General features: G+C 37.6%; 1 pseudogene; it reads left to right on the top strand.

The window, feature by feature from the left end:
- The first annotated feature begins 424 nt into the window (after positions 1-424).
- Positions 425-734, top strand: LOC124109008 (thioredoxin domain-containing protein 17-like; annotated as a pseudogene).
- Positions 735-11412: the final 10678 nt, after the last annotated feature.

Below are 11412 nucleotides of genomic sequence, written 5' to 3'. Positions count from 1 at the left end.
AGTGTGGTAACAGTTCTTATTCTTTTGGTACATGCATTTAGGAGGTTGATTTCAGTGCTGATGAGCTTTCTCCAGATCCCAACTGTGCTCCAATCTTATAAATACAAATTGAGTTTTGGATTTGGAACATACTTAATACAGTATGTTTTTTCTTTGACTTCCAAAAATAAATAAGTAAATTTTATTTAAAAAACAAAAAACAAGGGGCTGGGGATGTGGCTCAAGTGGTAGCGCGCTCGCCTGGCATGCGTGCGGCCTGGGTTCGATCCTCAGCACCACATACAAACAAAGATGTTGTGTCTGCTGTAAACTAAAAAATAAATATTAAAAAATTCTCTCTCTCTCTCTCTTTAAAAAAAAAAAAAACAAAACAAAAAAACAAGAGACTCCTCCAGCACCAAGCAGCATGAAGTACTCATGACTCATGGCTATCTATGAGGAGGTGAGCATGTTGGGCTTCCAGGAGTTCAATCAGGCTGTGGAGTAGCACCTTGGCAAAACCATTTTCACTTATTACTTTAGGGGTAATAAGGACACCAAAGGGAAAAGCTGGTGTCCAAACTGCATGCAGGTGGAACCAGTTGTTTGAGGGGGAAGATTCAAATAATAACTTCAGAAAACAACTGAAAGTAACTGCAGTGTCTACACTAATTAAATATGGAATGCCTCAAAAACTTGTAGAATCTGAGTGTCTTTAGACTAATCTTGTAGAGATGCTGTTCTCTGAAGACTAAAATTTAACGATGGCAATAGTGTCTTGATTTCCTAGTTTGCTCTAATATAAAAGAAACTACATATTTGAATTCATTTTGGCAATAAGTAAATGATCATGTGAAAATTATGTTATATTTAAATAATAAAGAATGCTTTTTAAAATAAAAATAACAAATTTGGGGGGCCTATCCTCAAGTTTCAGATATAGTAGGTCTGGGGTGGGTCCATGAAACTGAATTCCTAACATATTTCTATCTTCTGTTGCTGCTGGCTAAGGGACCACACTTTGAGAACCACTGCTCTGATGCCATGGTTCTTAACCTTGGCTGTGCATTAGGATCACTTGACAGCTCCAAAGCATACTGTTTAGGTCACATAGTAAGAAATTCCAATATAAATTTGTCTGGGGTGTGACCTGTGCATCTGGAGTTTTATCAGGCAATTCTGATATTTAGTTGGGGATAAGAACCACTGTCCAGTAGCAAAAACACAGACTCTGGGATCAAAATGCCTTGGGTCCATATCTCTGTGAATTTGGTTGGGCAGATGAGTTTATCTTTCTGATATTCCTTTGGTTTTCTCATGTGTATTGTGGGAATAATAATACCTAAATAACAGGATTGAGGATGGCAAAATAAAGTATCATGAATGTGACAAGGCTTCATAAACTGTAGAATGTTATACAGATATTATTACTATCTTTAGCCTTTGTTAACCAAGTTAATATACTGTTAATCAAAGTGTACCTGAATGTTAATCAAAATATTAATCAAAGTGTATATTAGTGATTACACAATCAAATCATGTACCAGAAGCAGTGGTATGACAGGAGAGCTTCGTACAAATGTAGAAACTCAGGCCTTTAACAAGATCTGAAGCAGATTCTGAGTTTTAACAAGATCTTCAAATGATCTGTGCACACACTAAAGTTGTCCTTGCTCTCTCCTATTTGCAGGTTCCTGCTTATATTAGTTCCCTTTTGCTGCTGTAACACACTACCACAAACTTAATGGCTTATAACAACACAAATATATTATCTTACTCTTCTCAAGGGCAGAAGTCCAAAATGGGCCTTAGAGGGCTAAAATCAAGGCATCAGCAGGAATGTGTTCCTTTAGGAGGCACTAGGGGATGATCTGTGTCCTTGCCTTTTTTAGCTTCTAGAAGCTGCCCACATTCCTTGGCTCTTGGACACATCACTCAGAGCTCTGTTTCCATAGTTAATCTCCTTCTCTGACTGACCCCTCTCAATTCTCTTTGTAAGGAATTCTGTGATTACATTGGACCTGCCTGGAAAAACCAGGATAACCTTCTCATGTCACGATCTTTAATTTAGTTGTACCTACAAAGACTCTTTTGCCATGTAATGTCACATATTTTTAGGTTCCAAGGATTATAACATGGACATTTTTTGTGGGGGTATTATTCTACCCACCACATTGGTATTCTCTGCTGCCTTGATCTCTTTCTCCTTCATCCATCTACAGATGTTCTCTCAGTCTGCCCTTCTTTGCTCATACCCTAAATCTTTTCTTTTCTTTCAGCCATTAAAATGTTCCTGTTTTCTGTTTTGTCTTTTTAGAAACCCACAAACTGATTCAAATTAATCTAGGCAGTCTTGAATGATCTATCATTGGACATATGCAAGCAGAAGCTGAATGCCCATCTGTCAGGAGGGTTTTAGAATTTCTACAGCAGTGCAAAACATTGTTATTACCATTGATTTGTCTTTTAGTCCCTAAACAACCTCCTTTGAAGTTCCGTGGCAAGCATTCCTCTCTCTGATCTTACTCCCATCTTTCTTACCTACCCTGACCTCTGTGTTCCCTTTGTTTTTCTCGCTTCCTTTCCAACACCAACACAAGATCTTAGCTGTGTGTCCTAGGGGTATGTCCATACTGTGAGGTCAAGGCCATAGGGAATGTGGCTGTTCCTGGGAGGTTGGTGGCTGATCCTTACAGTCCTGCCTCATTGGAGTAGGCTAGGGGTTCTTGGGATCTTCAGAGTGAAACATCTACAAGACAAACAAAAGGGTTGAGAATGATAAGAAAGGTAGAAGAGTAGAGAGATTATTTTCTGGTCAAACTATCTCACTATGAGTGCATTAAAGGTTACTAATCATGGGTGTCACAAAGGATATATCAGGGCACATCAACCACCCTGAGGGCATGGGACCCAGGAGCAGAGATTTCAGCAGGAAAGGTAGTGGGGGAGAAGGCAGGTTTCAACATGAGAGCCCACTATCAGAGCCAGTCCCCTGGAGGGAAGCTCTAGAAATGTACCCAGGATAAGCCACACCTGATTCCTTGTGGTACATAGGGCAGCTGTCTGCCTGCAATAATTTAGCTGTATCTTGCCCATATCTCTTCCTGAATCGCTGGGCTGGTATATACATGACTATGAAATGTCATGCAGCAGTATGAAAAGATTGGGAAAGGCTTATATCTACTGACATAGACTTCCAAGACATATTATTGATTGACAAATTAGGTCACAAATAAATATATAGAGCTTGGGTCCACTTATGAAAAAAACTCTCCAACTCCAAATATACACATGTATAAATGCCTAGAATGCATAGGAAGGGAAATTGTTAACAAAGAGGAAGTAACTGAGGAGTGGGATTGGTAGGAAATGAAGAGTCATGATTTACTTTGAATACTTTTGATGTTTATTTTTATTCATCATTGATACATAGTATTTCTTCAGTATACATACATCATATGATATATCCCTTCATCCACAAGTTCACAAATTTATATGCATATGATCTACTTTCAATCACTTCCTGTGTCAGAACACACATATTTCTCCATGTTTTTTCTCTACTCGCTTTTTTTCTGCAATTCTTAATACACCTTTATACCAAAATTTTTCATATCTCTGATTGTATATAAAGTATGTTGACACTTTGAATACTTACTATTTTCATAGTGAGAATGAATTTGTGTAATGTCAGCAGAAAAAAACCATACCAAACTTCCCCAACATCAATATATATATACTATACATAGTATGTATTTATAATAAAAGCAAATATACACACAACATATAATATATAATATATATAACATTATATGTCACATAGCACATTACATACACATTATGTATCATAATGTACATATAATATAAAATATAATATAGACACAATATATAATATTACAAATACAATATATATTACAAGAATATTCTATATTATTATTTTATATGTTTTTTTAGTTGTCAATGGGCCATTATTTTATTTATTGATTTATTTTATTTAAATGTGGTGCTGAGGATTGAACCCAGGGCCTCACACATGACAGGCAAGTGCTCTACCACTGAGCCACAACCCTGGTCCCATATTCTATATTATAATACATATATAAAATATAATATATGATGTATCTATAATACATATTATACACATTTAATATATATGATATATGATATATATTGTATATCATATTGCATATCAATGCAATATAAAATATATATTGCACACAATATATAATATACAATTTTATATTCTATTTTTTTATTGGTTGTTCAAAACATTACAAAGCTCATGACATATCATCTTTCATACATTTGATTCAAGTGGGTTATAAACTCCCATTTTTACCCCAAATACAATTTGCAGAATCACATCGGTTACATATTCACATTTTTACATAATGCCATATTAGTGACTATTGTATTCTGCTACCTTTCCTATCCCCTACTATCCTCCCTCCCCTCCCCTCCCATCTTCCCTCTCTACCTCATCTGCTGTTGTTCAATTGTCTCCCTTATTCCCCCCCCTTTCCCCTCACAACCTCTTATATATAATTTTGTGTAACATTGAGGGTCTCCTTCCATTTCCATACAATTTCCCTTCTCTCTCCCTTTCCCTCCCCCCACTCATCTCTGTTTAATGTTAATCTTTTCCTCATGCTCTTCTTCCCTGCTCTGTTCTTAGTTGCTCTCCTTATATCAAAGAAGACATTTGGCATTTGTTTTTTAAGGATTGGCTAGCTTCACTTAGCATAATCGGCTCTAATGCCATCCATTTCCCTGCAAATTCCATGATTTTGTCATTTTTTAGTGCAGAGTAATACTCCATTGTGTATAAATGCCACATTTTTTTAATCCATTCATCTATTGAAGGGCATCTAGGTTGGTTCCATAGTCTTGCTATTGTGAATTGTGCTGCTATGATCATTGATGTGGCAGTATCCCTATAGTATGCTCTTTTAAGATCCTCAGGGAATAGTCCGAGAAGGGCGATAGCTGGGTCAAATGGTGGTTCCATTCCCAGCTTTCCCAGGAATCTCCATACTGCTTTCCAAATTGGCCGCACCAATTTGCAGTCCCACCAGCAATGTACAAGCGTACCCTTTTCCCCACATCCTCGCCAGCACTTGTTGTTGTTTGACTTCATAATGGCTGCCAATCTTACTGGAGTGAGATGGTATCTTAGGGTGGTTTTGATTTGCATTTCTCTGACTGCTAGAGATGGTGAGCATTTTTTCATGTACTTGTTGATTGACTGTATGTCCTCCTCTGAGAAGTGTCTGTTCAGGTCCTTGGCCCATTTGTTGATTGGGTTATTTGTTATCTTATTGTTTAATTTTTTGAGTTCTTTGTATATTCTGGATATTAGGGCTCTATCTGAAGTGTGAGGGGTAAAAATTTGTTCCCAGGATGTAGGCTCCCTATTTACCTCTCTTATTGTTTCTCTTGCTGAGAGAAAACTTTTTAGTTTAAGTAAGTCCCATTTGTTTATTCTTGTTATTAACTCTTGGGCTATGGGCGTCCTATTAAGGAATTTGGAGCCCGACCCCACAATATGTAGATCGGAGCCAACTTTTTCTTCTATCAGGCGCAGAGTCTCTGATTTGATATCAAGCTCCTTGATCCATTTTGAGTTAACTTTTGTGCATGGCAAGAGAAAGGGATTCAGTTTCATTTTGTTGCATATGGATTTCCAGTTTTCCCAGCACCATTTGTTGAAGATGCTATCCTTCCTCCATATACAATTTTATATTCTATATTGTCTATAGCATATTATAGTACATATAGTATATTTTATTTATATATTTTTATAATAATATTTATAATATATAATATTATATAATATTTATATATAATATTATACAATATAACATAATATACATACATTATATATGTCATAAAATATATTATTATATATAATACCTACATTCTATATTATAACATATATATAATGTATTATATATTGATGTATATAATGTGTATTAAATACATGCACCAAAACATAATTATATGTGTAATAATGTATATATTATATAATGCAATAATTATATAATATAATGCATATATATGAGTCATATAATACATATTATATATTATATACAGTACATAATATATATAATATATACTAGGTTTTTCTTTTGCTCATATTGTTTTTGCCTACCTGTGTAGCAGTTGTAGAGGTGAGTGTATGTGGATTGAGAGAAATGATATGGCAAGACAGGGTGAAAGAATCAGGCTTTAGTCTCTTTTTTTGTTATGGTACTGGGAATTGAATCCAGGCCCTTGCATATGCTAGGCAAGTGGTCTACCACTGAGCTTAAAATTCTAGACTGTTTTAGTCTCTTCTTAGAATGGGAGTCTTTGACGAAATAGCCCTAGAATTTGGGGGCATCTTAACTTTCTTATAGCAATGATGATACCACTTAACATTTATGGGGTATTTAATTCCAGCAGCTGTGCTAAATGTACAAAGTGGATTTTCATTTAATCCTCACAACAGTTCTATAAATTAGGTAGTATTAATACCTTGATTTTACAGATGAGGAAATTGAAGTACACAGAGAGGGTAACTTACTTGTCCAAGGCTACCCAGCATATAAGCAGAAGCTATTGGATATCTACACACAGGCTAGCAGATTTTATGGAACTCTGTGGACAGCCATCAAGAATTTGTCTTGTCCCACATCAACCATAGAAACTACATATTGTCCCCTTTTCTTGTCAATTTGTGCCTCTGTGCCTTTGCATATCCTTCTACCTCTGACCTTAAGGCTAACACTTTTATGTTTTTTTTTTTTAAAGGTATTTGGGCTGAGAATAAATAGAAGCCTTTCCTTGTCAATAAAGTCCAGTGTTCATGGAAAATGAGGATCATTTTTCTCTGAGCTCAAGGAACTAAAAGTCTGAATTCATATATACCTCTCCATTTTCATCCCACTCTTGCTTTCCATTGCATCTCATTTAGCACGTAGTTAGCTTTCAGCTTCACTATTTTTGTAGACTTTTTATCTTATCTCTCTCCACACAACCCTCCTGTACCAGCATGTTTATCGAGTGCCTACTCTGTGCTAGTTTCTGTGTTATGAAAGAATTTGCCATATATTCAATTAATGTATTACGAGTGAGGAATTATTATTATCCCCATTTATAAGTGAAGAAGTTGAGGCTTGGGGAGGTAAATGGCCCTGCCCAACTGGGGAGGGGTAGTAGATATGGCATTGGAATCTAGTTCTCCATTCTCTTGGTCTATTGGTCTTTGTGCTACTCCTTGTTGCAGAAGCCTGTGTATGGTAGGCTGAATAATGCCTTCCACCTTGCACTGATGTACACACTCTAATCCCTGGAACCTATGACTATGTTACTTTACATGGCAAAACTACTTTGCAGGTGTATTTAAATTAGGGATCTTGAAATGGAGAGATTATTCTGAATTTTGCAGGTGGCCCTAGTAATATAATCACAAGGGGGAGCCAGGAGATCAAAGTGAGCATTTTAGGGGATATGACAATAGAAGCCAGGGGTACAAGGGATGCAAGGAAGTGATCACCAGTCTCAGACTGAGCAGTCTCTAATAACCAACAAAGCCAAAGAAACAGATCCTTTTTCTATAACTTCCTGGATGAACCAGGCCTTCCAACTCTGACTTTAGCCAAGTGAAATTGATGTCAGACTTCTGACCTCAAGAACTGGAAGATAATACATCTGTGTAATTTTAAGCCATTCTAAGTTTGTGGTAATTTGTTATAGCAGCAATAGGAAACTAATACATGGGCTTAAGTGGCTAATATGAGGAGAACATTTAAAATTGGGTCCTGGTTGTTTTTTCTGTCTAAGAGGCATTTGGTTGTGATGCTACAAAGGTGCCCACTTAGCTGGGTAAAATCAGCACTGCTGCCTGATATGCCATGATGCCAGGGGCTAGGAAGTCCAGCAGAGGGCACTGTGCAGGAAGAAAGTAATCTGTGGAAAGGCTCTGTTTGGCTCTATGAATAGGAAAGGTCTCTAAAGGGAAAGATCCATTTCAGCACTTCTGGGTGGTTCTCTGTTGCATATTAGTTCTGGCTCCATACAGGCCAGAGGAGCTCTCTTAAGAGTAAGCCTTTTTATTTGCTGCTCAGGACTCAGAAATTTCTTCCTTCTTTTTGAAATTTATTCATAAGGTTGGGAACAGTATGTCAAAATCCTTCCCTTCTCTGCAGAGAAGGAGTTGGGTAATATGGCACACACATTCTTCATTAATGTCCATGGCTTGTGGAACGGGGTGGGGCAAGGGGGAAAAATCTATTCAGTTCTTGTTTCTTTTTCATTGAAAAATCTTTTTTGAAGGGTTATTCTTCAACAAGAATAACCTGATCTCAAGGGACCATTCTAGCCTGAATTTTATATAGTAACCCTCAAATTCTCAGATAGCTATTTACAAAATTTTCCTAAGAAGGAGCTGGTTTAGTTCATTTGTGGTTTGTAGAAGGGATGGGGGTTGTAGCAATGGCTGGGAGTATTTGGAACCTAAGAAGACTATTAATATTGGTAACACCTACTCTTTATCTCAATCCTCATAATATTCCTGAGAGTCAGTATTTTCACCATGTCATAACTTGGAAAGCCTACCACAAGTAATTAACCAAAGTTAATTAAATTGTTTAATGGTTTCATAACTAGCAACTGGTGAAAGTGAGATTTGAACTCACATCTGTGAAGCATCTGAGTCAACATTCTTCTAACTATGCCACCTGGTCTCTTCAAAATATAAGATGCTGACTAGAGATAGAATGAAAGCTGTGTAGCAGCTGTGCCCAGCCTCATGAAGGAAGCCAGCCCCCAATCCGGAAGAATGCTACCAGCTTCATGTAAAATCATTGTGACTTCAGTCAAGACAGACCCAGCCTGTTTCATCTCTGAGGGCTTTGTATAGCTCCTTAGTTTGTATCTGTCATCACCCATCTGCTCTGTTCTTTCTCTAGATCAGTGTTTCCCTTTGCACTAGTAGTAACTGGCTTCTTCACCTTGGGTATGATATGCCATCCTGTGATCTGCTGGAGCAAGAAAATACCCCAAGAAAAGTCTGGATCAGTACAGTGAAACTGACTAAAAGGATGGTAAAATTTGCACTTGCAAGAAATCTTTTAGAGAATATGGACAATAAAGTGTCTTGAGGCTTGACTTGCTTAGGTGCAACTGTGATGACCCTATGGGAACTCCTACTCTAGGCAGACTCTTGTTATCCCTTGAAAATGAGTTTCTGTTTAGCTCCAGTTAGATCAGCCCAACATTACTTGTCATTCTACCTGGTCTGATAGTCCCATTCTGTTCCATCTGGCACACATGCTCCTTAGGTCTGTGTTACAATGCGGATTTCACATTATGAATTTAGAATAATGTGATTTGTGATCACAGGTGGGTTGTATTTGGACGAAAGCATCTGTTCTCCCACCATTTTTCTCTCCCTTTCTTCTCTGAAACTGGATTTTGCATTTAACTAAGCTCATCAAAGAACCTTGGCAGTTTCTGAAATTTGTGCAGCTTGAAGTATGGAAAATGGTTGTTTTGGCTTGGAAAGTGGGGGAAAGATAAACAACAACAGCCTGGTGATAAAAAGATATCTATTATGTGTCTTCTAGAAGGTATACACACCCCTGGAAGCAACTTGGTCTCTTCCTCCTTAAGGGTTTGGGATTCTCTGTTCAGTCCCTCCAGATTGCTGACTCTTATAATTCTTGTTAATTATCTTGATACATCTTCTTTTTTCCATATTTAATTGGTGCATCATAATTATACATATTAGTGTGATTCATTCATATTTGCTACAGCCTCTTGATAAGCTTTGCAAACTGTTCTTCATTATCTCTGGGTGATGGTGTTCATTGGTAGTCCTTAGATGTACTAAAGCAGTGGCCCTTAGCAGTTGTTTTGGGGCCATGGAACCCTTTTAGAATCTGATGGAAGCTATAGCCCTTCTCAAAAATGTACATCTTAATATACATATATGTCATGCAAACAAATTCAGGGTCCTCATAGACTCCCTGGAGCCCATGCATGAATCCCAAATTAATATCCTTGGAAGAGGTAATAAGATCCTCTGAAATGCATCATTTCTTATTTTCTTTATTCTCCACCAGCCAATAGATAGATACCTGATGCATTTCAGAGGATCTTATTACTTCTTCCAAGGATATTAATTTGGGATTCATGCATGGGCTTATGAACAGAAATACTTAATCATCCTTTTTAACTCTAGCAAGCATCTACATCTACCCTCTGAGATTCGTGTTTTGCTTCCATCAGACAGCATTTTCCCTAAGTCTTCATCATAGGAGCAGGTAAGTTCAGGATACATCCTGGTGAGATTTAGAGGTCTCTCAACTCAGTTTTCCTGATGGTGACATTGTTTTGGGTCAATTGAAATAAATGGGTGAGGGGCTGGGGTTGTAGCTCAGTGGTAGAGTGTTTGTCTAGCATGTGTGAGTCATTAGGTTCGATCCTTAGCACCACATACAAATAAATAAATAAAATAAAGGTCTATCTACAACTAAACAACAAGAAATAAAGAAATGAGTGAAAACATTGAAAAATTAAATTTGCTTCTGCCAAGAGAATGTTTCTGTAGCATCTGACAATAAGGACCACCTATTACTTTTCTTTTCTTTTTGAGTACACTTTCTCCTGCTTCTTCATTTTCCTCTCTCATCTTCCTGCTCAGTCTTCTTTGTAGACTTCTCAGGAACTTTGACTCCTCAATTGGACAAATTAATGCATCAGTTTTCTCCCAAACCAGTCTTCTTACTCACGCAAAGTTCATCAATACCCACCTAGTCTCTCAAACCAGAACCTCAGCCTCATCTCACATGCTTCCTCACTACCCACATCTACTTTACTCACCATGCCTCTGACGCCTCTTGACCTTGAACCTGCCCATCCCAGCCAACTGATCTAACTGATATGCCAGCATCAACACTTGTGTTCCTTTAATCCATCCTCCATTCTGGATCCAATGTGATCTAAAGTAAAAATTGACCATGTCACTCCCAGGCTCAAAGAAGCATACCTGAATTGTGTTTTATTTTTAATGTTTCCCCTGTAGACTGCACATATTCATCTTTGTATTCTCAGCATCTAAAGCAATGTCTGCATATAGCAGGTCCTCAACAAAAATGGCTGGCTGGTTGGTTGGTTGAATGACTGATTAAGCACATGAGCTCTTTTATCTGCAAAGCTAAAATCTTACCTTCTTTATCTCAACAACAAGTCTTTTCACAAAATGGCCCTAACTCTTCCATCCTCACATACTGCCACTAATGCCCTGCCCCATGCCATCCCCTGCTCACACCATACATTTTGCACAGTTTGATGCTTTTGCATCTGGTGGTTCCTCTGCTAGAAATTCTCTCTCTGTACAGCACCCATTCCCTAGCTTCCATCTACATGTTGACTGACTTAAAGGCCAAT

This window comes from Marmota monax, unplaced genomic scaffold, assembly GCF_021218885.2.
Source record: "Marmota monax isolate L192 unplaced genomic scaffold, Marmota_monax_Labrador192_F-V1.1 WCK01_AAM20220418_F8-fsc00054, whole genome shotgun sequence".
NCBI lineage: Eukaryota > Metazoa > Chordata > Mammalia > Rodentia > Sciuridae > Marmota > Marmota monax.
Note: the sequence above shows the minus strand (reverse complement) of the source record. Positions and strands in the feature narration are given on the sequence as shown.